At 34.1% G+C, this 12461-nt stretch overlaps 1 pseudogene; it reads right to left on the bottom strand.

Annotated features, from left to right (window-relative positions):
- On the bottom strand, positions 3755-6371 carry LOC109333081 (annotated as a pseudogene).

Here is a 12461-nt window from a genome sequence, read left to right as displayed (position 1 = left end):
TCAAAGCCCTTTGCCATATGCTATCTTTATAACCAAAATTCTTCAGCATTTCGGAGTTTCTATGTCTGGTGAAACAAAGACGCCTCTGAATCTTCGAGAAAGCCACATTGAATACTCAAAATGGGCTTTACCAAAGACCTTAGAACCCGCACTTATACTCATAGAACCGACAAGCCGACTACTGATGTTGAACCATCTGAACCTGAAGCACCTAATCCTTCTGAACCACAACCATCTGAGTTTCATACTCAATCATCCTCATTTGCTGCCATGCCCTCAAACCAAATGATTATGCATGAGTTAGTTTGTCTCCGAGGCTACATCACTAACCGGATGGATGCTCTCGACTCTCAGAATCAACAAATCCGATATGAACTTCATTGCCTCTCCTCTAGGATGGACAACATGGATATAGATGAAGACAACTCGGAGCCTGAATCTTAGTATACCTATTGTTAGGATTTTTCTGGTTGTATTTTTTAAATCTCGGACAAATTTTTACTTGGTTGTTGATTATTTTTATATTCTTGTTGTTGGACAAGTTTTTTTTTTTGATGTTTTATCTTAATTAAAACATCTTAACTATGCACTACATTAATTTTTATATACTGTGCTATACATCATGTATGCTATATATCTTTGTGCTGGACTCTTGGCTTTTCTACTCTCTAATGAAGTCAAAACGGGGAGAAAAGTTGGGAGATTGTATTTTCTGTCAAAATTTATTTCAGGCACTTAACTCCAAATGAAAGGGGAGCATACAAGATAGGGGGGGCATACTCAAGACAAGTCAAGATATATCACAAAGTATGCTACTCTCATAAAATTCAGAAAATTACATTGTCAAGAAGATATTGGTTTGTCATCATAAAAAAGGGGGAGATTGTGAAGAAGATCTTTGCTCCTGACCTTGGTACGGTTTTGATGAAGACACCAACATCACCAAAAATAAGAAAAGGAAGAATACTTATGAAGACAAAGAAGAATAAAGCTTCAAGAAAATTAGATTATGAAACACTTTAGAAATACATAAAACATTTTTTGAGATGGTGTGTAACGGGTTACTTCATTCAAGTAACAAGTTACATGTGTGAGAAAAAGAGTTATCCAACTTAAAACTGATCAAAGTAATCCATTGCTAGATTTAAGTAACAGATTACTGAGTAACAAATTACTGTATTTGAGTAACAGATTACTGAGTAGCAAATTACTGTATTTGAGTAACAGATTACTGAGTAGCAAATTACTGTATTTGAGTAACAGATTACTGAGTAACAGATTACTCAAATTGCTATAATTGATTACTGTAAGTGAATTTTAAATTCACTGTTGGACAGAACATTTGGGTAATCCATTACTCAATGCTGTAATCGATTACTGAGTGATGTTACATCAATTTTTCAGATTTGAAACTCAAGAGTTTTCATCCCAAAGTGCCTTCATTCCAAACAATTTCTACTCTTTCATAAAGGCACAATGGGTGATTTGAAAGCCTATTTAAAGGCTTTAGAACTCACAATGAAAATAACTCTTCGAACAACTCTTTCACACTTTTCTCACAACTTTCCTACACTTTTCTGAATTAATTTTTTGCACTTCTAAGCAACTTGCACTCAAACTTTCAAAGTCATTTTTAGAGTTGCTTGAAGTAAAGTGTTTCGAGTTGATTGGATTGCAAGTGATAAAATATTTCATACTTGTAAAGGCAATCCAAAGCCATTGTTGTAATTCTTCATTCATTGCAAACAATCTTTCTTTCACAGGGTGTGAATAGAAAGGGGATAGAGTAACTTGGAAAAGTCTTTTCCAAGGTATAAATATTAGTGAGTGTGTAAGGTACATAGAGATCTCGGGGTGAGATATTGTAATTACAACTCATAATATTTAGTGGAAAATCTCTTGTGATGCAAGAGTACTGGACATAGCCTTCGGTGGACAAGAAGGTGAACCAGTATAAAATCCTTGTGTACTCTCTTCTCTCTTACCTCTTTGATTTTATCATGATAATTTTTCGGCATATATTTTCCGCTGCACGTTAACTCTTGTTTTTGCAGAAAAAGTGGCCATAATTTTAAGTCAACTAATTCGCCCCCCCCCCTCTTAGTTGTTATCCTGTTCTTACAATGTGTGATATCTTATACATCAAATTATACAATTAAGTTTGAAATCCTTGCATGCCTTTAAAAACATCCAAAACGCTGAAACTAATGCATTTAATCGATTAAGTAATGCATTTAAACTAATGCATTTAAACTCAAGGGGCTGTCCCCTTCTTGGAATTGAAAAGTAATATTTACCATGCTCTAGTTAGGGAGTATTACGCAAATTTTAGATACACAGATGGGAAATATTGGTCTATGATAGCTGGAAAACTGTTTGAGATTAACGAAGAAATTTTTATGAATGTGGGTGGTTCAGCTTTTTCTAGTGCTAGTCTAAGTGATTGTGGTTGGGAAAACGACAACTCATTTGATGTTGTTGAAATGTATAAGTCATGTTTGCTTAGACCTCAACTTTATGTCCAAGGCGAATTGACCAAAGCTTGGTCATTGTCCGTTAAAAACCGACTCCTACACTACTTGATTGCCTACATACTGATTCAGAGAAACACAAATCATGCACAACCCATCGTGAATGATTTGAGGTTTATGTTTGCTGTGAAGGAGAACATCATGATAAACTGGCCTGATGAAATTTTAAAGTTCATGTATAGCGTCTTAGTCTCTCAATCAAGGCTACTTCCGTACAGTATCTTCATATCCCAAATAGTTGACTATCTTCACATTTATATTGAGGATACCATGGTAATGGACTGCTCAGACAAGGATCACTTTATTGGTGAGAGTTTAATTCACAAGATGGGCATCTACAAGTATGGAAACACTTGGCAATATCAAGAGGACTTCAACAAAGCCAACCTTGATCCTTCCGGTGAAGACGAACAAGACATGAACCAAGAGCCATTTGCTGCAACTTAGGGAGAGTATTCAGGACATGCATCACAAGAACCCGCGTTTGGACAAGCTTATATTGATGCTATGGAACAATGTCTCAATAATAGGATGGACCTTCATTTTCAGTCTCTCAAGTATTCATATCATACGGATTTGGAACATTTTGAGGAACGTCAGAATGCATATATTGACAACCATTACCAATCCTTGCGGGACCATATTCAGCCTGTTAATGAGTCTGAGAATAGAAGAAGGATTGTTGAGTTCAACAAGCTGAGTGTCTTCATCAAGGGTGGTTGTAGCTCGTCAATTCCTGACAACCAGAATCCTCCATCTCATCCTTAGATAAGAACCCTTAGAGCCTTAGTTTAGTCCTCCTAGCTAATGGACTTTGTTGATCCTTTTTCCACTTGAGATCATGTGTTTTGTGTTGTGTTACTATTTTATTTGGATTGTAATAACTCATAACTACTGTTGATCTACTGTTTTGCTTTTGAAGAATATGACTTCGAATTATCGCGTTTTATACTTACTTGATTAATTATGTCGCATATAGCTCTTCACTTTGTTTGCAATGAATCTTGATCATGAGTGGTGTATGTAATTATGTTAACTGATTATGCCTATTGTAAATTGATTAAATATATCAAATGCGTAATCATTCCATGCTTGATTTGCTTATGCATAACCCCTCATGTCATTCAAACTGTTATGTGGCTATCTGTTGTCATTTTAATCAATTAACAGATTCACTTAATCGATTAAATGATGTAAAAATTGTGCAATAAACCTAATGTCCTTCATGGACATATTCTTCTTCTGGCTCCAAATAGAATGTACTCAAAGTTACTTCCTTTATAGTCAATGGAGCTATCAATGAATCTCTCAGGGTAAAACCTCTCTGGTTGAGTCCAATAGTTTGGATCTCTTCCAATTGTCCAAACATTAATTATGACCTTACTTTTGATTGGTATGTGATACCCATTAATCTCACATGCTTCTCCATATTCTCTTGGAATTAAAAGAGGAGTTGTAGGATGTAACCTAAGGGTCTCTTTTAAAATTGATTTCAAATATTTCAGTTCATTCATATAAATTTCATCAACCATTTCTTTCTCATTGAATACCTCTCTCACCTCAGCTCGTGCTTTCTTCATTATTCTTGGATCTCTTACCATCTTTTTCATTGCCCTATCTATGATAGTGGTTGATGTCTCACCTCCCACACCAAAGATATACTGAATACTAATCATCAATGAGGTTAAGCTCAAGAGATAGTTAATTATTAAATTTGTTTAATTTGCAATGATTGGTGAGGAAAACACTTAATTATTAAAATTTTAACTTAAATATATATTTTATCAACCATTGATTTAAATTGTGGACCATGTAATGTGATGTGGCTGCAATATTGCGCCGCTACAGCAGCACACTGCAATTGCAGTTTGATAGTGAATCACAATGATACGGCCACATCAGGTTGCAACTAACTGCATCGACCCACATTTGCACCGCGTCGTGCTGCATCGGACCGCATCGGGTTCAATGAAATTTTTAATTTCAAAATAATTCACACCGCACCAGTCACAATGATCGCGTTCGCAATTGCAACCCTAACCACAATTTAAAACATTATTTTCAACCAATCACAGCAAGTAACACACATTTACTAGAACATATGTGCTCCCAGTTAAAATCATATAGTGCTAGGCAAATACTACACGACTTCAAATAGTTTATGTAAGAGAGTATGGGGTAGTATTAAACTTTTATATAAGTTCTACACCTCTACTGTTATGCATAAAGAAGCAAGAATAACTTGATAAAAGTATTTGCAAGGCATTATTTTTCTTACATGGATTATAGCCTTGATATTGTCTTTAGTTAAGCAAATGTCCTGGTTGTTACCATTACCATCCTCAAATTTTAAAAGAACATCTACCAGATCTTCCTCTGCTCCACCTTGGCCTTCTTTGGCTTTTGATTTTAGTTCTTTATGCTCGTTCATGATATTTTCGTGTATTCGATCTATTTTTCGTTGCAACATCTCAAGGTTAGGCCTCAAACCAGTCAAGACTTGAAGCCATCTAGCAGCTGGAAACAAATCTCCTACGTCAAAACCTCCTTCAGCAACTACAACTTCTTTTATCAAGGATATCAATTATTCTTGGTCTTTGTCTTTCTTGCCAAAGGCAGACTTTGAAATGATTGTATATATTGCTGAAAGTACTGCTTCAGTGAGATTGATGGGTGATCCTTTCTCTGAAGCAATCATTTCGATGAGATTGGTGAACACTTCTTCTCTTATAGGCTTGAATGAGTTGATAAATTTTGGGGTGAAAAGCTCTAAAGCACAAATTTTTCTGAGATGTCTCCAATAGTCTCCATAAGGTGAAAAAGCTATATCTGTGGAATTATAAGCTAGTAATTCTGAAGCTAGAATTATAGGCCTTGATGCAAAGATAATTTCTTGGGTTTTCATTACTTCCTTAGCATACTCTGCTGAGGAAACAATGATGGTGAAAACCTCTCCAAGTTGCATTTGGCCAAGTCTCTTAATTTTCTATGTGGTGTGGATGTAAGAAGATGTGGTATATTTCCTATAATAGGTAGCTTGATGGCCCTGGGGTATATTTAGATTTGAGTTATTTTTCTTGAGATTCTTTCCTATTTTAAGTGCCACTATGATGAAGATGAAAAGGCAGATAAGGGATGAGTACTTCAGGAGTTGAGAATCATGGAGATAAAAGTTGATTAAGATGAATCTGTCTTTTGATAAGATAGAGATTTTATATGTTTGAAAAAAAACGTGTACTGCAATACTCCTTTACATGAGTATTCATGTTACTCTTGATTTCATGCTTTTTTTTTCCGAGATTGTTCAAATTATTGATTGCTATCCGCTTTTGCATTTTTATTTTCCATTATATGGTCCAATAAAAATACGTGGAGGACATGTGTTGCACCACGGTTACATTTGTAAACTAGAACATGAATGAATTGTATGTATACATGTTACTTACTAAATTCCCAGTATAGTGACACTACTATGTCACAAGGACAAAGGAAAAGTTATGTTGTCTAAAGTATGTTCTAAATCATATATCTATAATAACAAAAATATATTATGTTAATTAAAAAATTAAATATTTATTACTTTTTTTTTGTTTATTATTATTAGTTGGTTCATGAATTAGGCCATACTTTAAAATAACAGATTGTTGTCTAAATCTCAATATCGCTATGAGATAATATATTTTTTTTTGAGAAAAAACTAATGTAGGAGAATGATATTATAATTAGCTTAAAATAACCAAAATTGGCACTAATAATAATAGAGGATGAAAGAGATTCTTTAAATGCCGTTAAATATATATCTTCTCAGGCTGAGTTTTTTCAATCTGTTTACCAATTCATATTCTTATTTTATAATATTAAGTATTCAACTTTGATATATTTTATTTTAAAGAATTAAAATATTTTGAATTGGATGTAATTTATGTTATGATTTTGTATTTATTACTAGTACAACTCAAGTTGGGTATAAACAGATTTTTCCTCTTATTATAATATATAATTTAAGGTGTGATAGATGATTATTATGTTAAAACTTGTTACCTAGGATGTGATTTTTTTGTAATTAAAATAATTAAGGACAAAATAGGAGATTAAATATTAGTCCATGGTGATAGTTATAACATGATTTGCTTTTATTTATAATATAGATTAGTTTGGTACATGAATTGACATATACTTTAAGATAACAGATTATTGTACAAGTCTGAATATAGTTGAGATAAAATAGTTTTTTAGAAAAGACTAATGTAAGATAATGACAATTAGCTAAAAATAACCCGAATTGGCACTAATAATAATATAGGATGAAAGAGACTCATTAAAGCAGTTAAATATATATCTTCTCAGGCATAGTTGCTTTCCTTGATTTGGGCACACTGTCTTCCACAAATAGCTGTCTCAGTCTCAATCTCATCTTTAGCCCTGTAGGTTACTCACCTTAGTCCAGTGTTTTAGAAAGCACATATGTCTTAAACAAATTAGTAATTATGTTATTCATTTAATAACTGAAACAATAAAAATTGGAAAATCCTAACTTTGTAGTCCAAAATAATAAAATTTGGAGACAACTTATGTGAAACAAAATGATTGTCCATAAGACACGTCACCTTGTTCAAAGTAATGCAACTTTGTCTTTGTTTTCTAGAGTGGAACTAGGCCATACTTTTTGACTGAATAGAAATTTGATGTCTCATATCTTATTATATATGTTGCCATGTGTTAATGATAATAAATGAAAAACAATAATAACAATAATTAATTTTTTTAATTAATATGATATATTTTTATTAATACTAACATAAATAATATATGTGACCGTGTATCTATGCTCCTTTATTACTTATACTTATCCTCAAGACCGCAACAATTCAAGTTTCCCCTCTACTTATATTGATTCCGTGACCCAAACAAAAAGTTAGGCTCATAGGTAAATACCCTTCATTTTGAACAAAAAACAAATCAACATGAAACGCTGAAAATCAAATAACAAAATGGCCGATGAAAAAAATCACAAACGTTTTTTATCATTACAAAAATGTAAAGTCTCAATATAAAAGAAATGTGTTCGGTGTTCTAAGTGTGAAAGACAAATCCCACATTGTGTAGAAGTAAATAAGTTGAAGAACATCTAAGTGGACGAACTCATAAACCTAATGCCTCAAAGTTTTGGGTCAAGATGTGGTGTCAAATTCACTTATATGTTTCTTTCACTTAGCTCATGGAAGAATGTTATAGCCCACGGATGAAGATCTCTCAATATGTAGTATAAGAGTTGATGGTTCGATGACTCAAACGAGTGTGGAAGCGATAGGTGGTCTATAGATCCGGGTGTAATTTTTGTGTTGATAGATATTGAATATTCCAAATGTGAAGAAGAAGTCTCACATATAAGTGGATGGCCCATGAATAAAAATCTCACAAAAAATAAAGTCTTAAAAAATTCAAATATCTATAGAATTAATTTTATATGAGAATTAAATTAAGCTTAAATTTATCTACTCATAAGAAAATTTAGTAAGTAACATTTGAATATGTTTTTAACATTAAACTAAGGAGACTAAATACTTTCCATTCTCTTAGGAAAAATAAATTAACATGATGGTTGAGAAAATTTTGTTGCATAAAATCAGTGGAAAACACACCTAGAACAAGATGAATAGGAGTAACGGTTCACTAAAGCCACTTTTCAGTTCATCATGAATACTACAAACATAGACCAGGATAATCGATTATCACTTAAAGTAATCGATTATTCACTCAGTAATTGTTTATTGACAGAAAGTAATCAATTATTCTGATTCTTGAAATCTTGAAAGATTAGATTTCTTGCTAAACAAATTTTACCAAAACAACTCTTGTTAATTCAAATTACTGAACAACAATATACTAAAGTGATAAGTCAATAATATGCAGATTAAGAGTCAACTAAGCAATGTAATGAATCAATATCAAAATACGTAAAAATTGAATAGTAAAGAGATTAAGGATAGAGAAAAGTGTGGCAAGAGATTTTATCTTAATTTATTTGCGGGTCCACTTGCAAACTTCATTCAGGCCTCCCCTTATGATTTTGGAAGATTTTTCTTCACTATGGAAACTAATGTATTTTTACAAAACACACTTCCAACTAAACCTTTACAAACGCTCCCTTCATGGCCCTAGAGTCTATCACGATGGTTTGACCTCTAATTCGTCTCTTTCGAATACTCAACACCTACTTACGGTATAGCCCAACCACTTATCACTCTTAACCAAGACCTTTGTAATGTGCGAAGATATCAAACCTAACCGCATCTAGATTCTACCACTAATTCTCAAGACCCTTGAGAATCTTACTTCACTCGGCTATTCAAAAACTAAATCTAGTAACTTTGCACCTTGAATGTGCTAATATAAAAAACGAACTCAGACTAAAATTTAATAATAGAAATCTCACAAGAACCCCTAGATTCTATCGATGAATTATGCAAGGTTTTTCTCAATATGCACTCTAATAATATGAAATTTTGAAAACTCGCATTCTAAACCAATGAGAAGAAAAACAGTTTTTATAAAAAATTGTTTTCTATTTGATCTAATCAATTTTCTAAGCTGGTAATCGATTACCGATAAGCTAAAAATTGGATATTTGATGGAAGTAATTGATTTTTACTCTGGATAATCGATTATCGATACTATAAGAGGAAAACCTTTAGCTATTAGAACTCTGAATAATCGATTATTATATTGCCTAATGGATTATCATATTTCATAACTGGACAATTGATTATCACTTCATGTTAAACAATTAATAGAGCTGAAGAGTAGTTTCTTTGATAGTAAAATGAACCTCCTACATGATGAATGATTATGCAATGCATGATTTTAAAATATGTACAACTTTATGCAATAAAATCATGTATGATTAATGCACGAACATTATCTAATCATGTATGGATGAATGAAATGTCTCAATTTTAAGTAAGTTAATTTTATGTCTTGTGAGACTTTCATCCTAGGTTCATCTAACCTAGACTCAATCTGAGTAATCATCTTAGGATTTCTATAAATCATAAAAGTTTCCCTAAATCTATGATAACCTTGAATCTTGGCATGTTGTTTTGTAAAGTTGTCTTTGTCTTTAAACTTTTATATAGTCTTTGTCTTCATCAAGTTCATATCTTCATCAAAACTAAGTAGGCAATCACACTTGCAATTTATAACTCCTATTGCAATGTGAAATTTTGCATAAAAAATTGATGGTTGTTAGAACATTATAATGAACGATAAAATGAAAAGAAAGAATGGAATTGAGATATTTTATTTTTGAAGGAGGAAAAACATATTTGTGGGGCATATATAATATTCTTTTTACTTTTAAAAAGCATAAAACAAAAGAAGTAAACATGATAAATGGCACCACCAAATTTGCAGATTAAGAGTCTACTTGATTCAAGACTCTATTTGGGGAAGTTTTCAACGTCTATGTGACAATAATGTGGAAATTGTTTGCAGGTATATCTTCAAAAAGAATGCCATCGCCGAGAGCAATCAATGACAATTAATCTCAAACACAAACATAATGTAGAAACCGTCTTTTCGTTGATTACCAAAGCTTTTCATCCTTCACTTGCAACATAATCACATAAGATATACCTGCAAGTGATTATGCTTATGTGATTATGTTGATTCCAATATATTAAACATCAACATTTATTTTTATTCCAATATAGTATGGAAGTAAAGCTTATTGTTTATTCCTATATGTGATAGTGTCCCACAAACAGATTTCACAAGCAGACCCAAAAGGAACAAACAAAAGATAAAGTGGCTTGCTGATTATGTTTGAATTAATTCCAGTATTTTATATTAAGTTGTTATTTTCAATTAAAAAGGGTTGGGCTTAACATGTTTGGCCCAACTTAGTAGGAAAACCCAAATCTCTTTGTAATGAAGTATATAGAGACTATTGCAGCCGCTGCAGTAGGGAATAAAATTTGTTATTCAGTATTTTTTCTTACCTTCTTACTATTGCTAAGTTCTAGTCCTCTTTACTGAGTTGGTAGTGGTTCCCTAACAAATTGGTGCTTTCATTCTTGTATCATGCCTCCCAAAGCTGTGAACAAAGACGTGGATGATTCACTACTGCAAGGATTTGCAGAAAAATTAAAAGAGAACCAAGATCAACAAGACTCATGACACGAAACTATTACCGAGGCCCTCCACAGCATTACAGATAAGTTAGCTACTCTTAGTGTTCCTCCCCCTCAACCCCCATATCCACCTCTAAATCCTTCTGCACAACCAAGATCCTCTAACATTTCTAACCCCAACCCTACAAACACAATACCCACTTTTCCCAACCCACAAACAAACCCCCCTTTTTTCCCTAATTATACACACTCTCTTGTCTCACTCTTTTTCTCTCCGCACATCCCATATGTCCAACCCAACCTCACACCCATCTCTACACCACCACCTCAACCAAGACCTCCCAAACTTCAACTGATTTCTTTTGATGGCTTGGAACCGCTTGATTGGCTTTTTTAAGCTGAGCAGTTTTTTCAACACTATCAAGTTCCTCCTTATCAGTGATTACATATAATTTCATTTTATATGAAAGGTGAGGCACTTAGCTGGTTTAAATGAGCTTGTCATAATATCAATTTCACAGACTGTGACAGTTTTACTTGCTCATTGGAGACATGTTTTGGGCCTTCGTGTTATGAAAATCACCAGGCCGAATTATTTAAGCTTCGACAGACTAGATCTGTGGCGGAGTACCATAAATAGTTTGAGTAGATTTGCAATAGAATTTGGGGTTTATCGCCGGAGGTAATTCTAAACTATTTTCTCTTCGGATTTCACACCGAAATTAGAAGGGAATTGGCAGTGTTACGACCCACCCATATTGTTGATGCTTTGGGCCTTGCCAAATTGGTGGAATCCAAGATTAAAGATTCTAAACTGTCCATGTCACAACAGAATCGTTATCCACCACCTAACCAACCATCTTACTACCCAAAACCAACCATTGGGCCCAACCCAACAGTAGCTACCCCAACGGCCCAGCCCTCACTGCCCATTCGTCGTCTCACCCTTGCTCAAATGCAAGAACGACGAGCACAGGGTCTTTGCTACAATTGCGATGAAAAATATCACGCAGACCATAAATGTCAACAGAAACGGTTCTTACTAGTGCTGGTGGGTGAATTGCCCACTGATTCAGAGGCAACCCTCTCTAACTTAGAATACATGGAGGAAGAAGTCATTGAAGCCCCTGATGACCTGATTCATTTCTAACTGTCCGAACAGGCCTTGGAGGGACAACCATCGCCCAAAACTCTTTGGTTTCAAGGGTCCAAACAGGACACCCAGTTACAGTTTTGGTTACACAGGTAGTTCACATAATGTAATTCAACCAAGGGTGGCTCACTACTTATAGTTGCACATATCCCCAACTCTCCAATTTCTAGTAATGGTGGAAAACGGGGCATATATATATTGTACGGGGTTGTGCTCTAACACCCCGATCATGCTACAGAACCAACTATTTCACATTCCCTTTTATCTACTACCAATCAAGGGAGCAAATGTCGTTTTGGGTAATGAGTGGCTTCGGACACTAGGCCCAGTTACATCAGATTTTGCTATTCCTTCCATGTCTTTTAAAGTGGGGGACAACACAATTACTCTCCAAGGGGATACTACTTCTCCATGTACACCATCTACCTTACACCAGCTATCTAGGTTATTTCACACAGATGCCATTGCTTCCTTACACACTATTACCTTCATACCTATCCTTGATAACCCCTCAACAGACTCACCAAATCAACCAGAAACCCATCCCGATATTACTTCCCTATTTCCCACCTTCCCAAACCTGTTCCAACCACCCAAAGGCTTACCCCCAACTAGACCACATGATCACAATATTACTCTCTTTCC

The sequence above is a fragment of the Lupinus angustifolius genome, chromosome LG01 (assembly GCF_001865875.1).
Source record: "Lupinus angustifolius cultivar Tanjil chromosome LG01, LupAngTanjil_v1.0, whole genome shotgun sequence".
NCBI classification, from domain to species: domain Eukaryota; kingdom Viridiplantae; phylum Streptophyta; class Magnoliopsida; order Fabales; family Fabaceae; genus Lupinus; species Lupinus angustifolius.
This window is presented reverse-complemented; position numbering and strand designations above follow the sequence as displayed.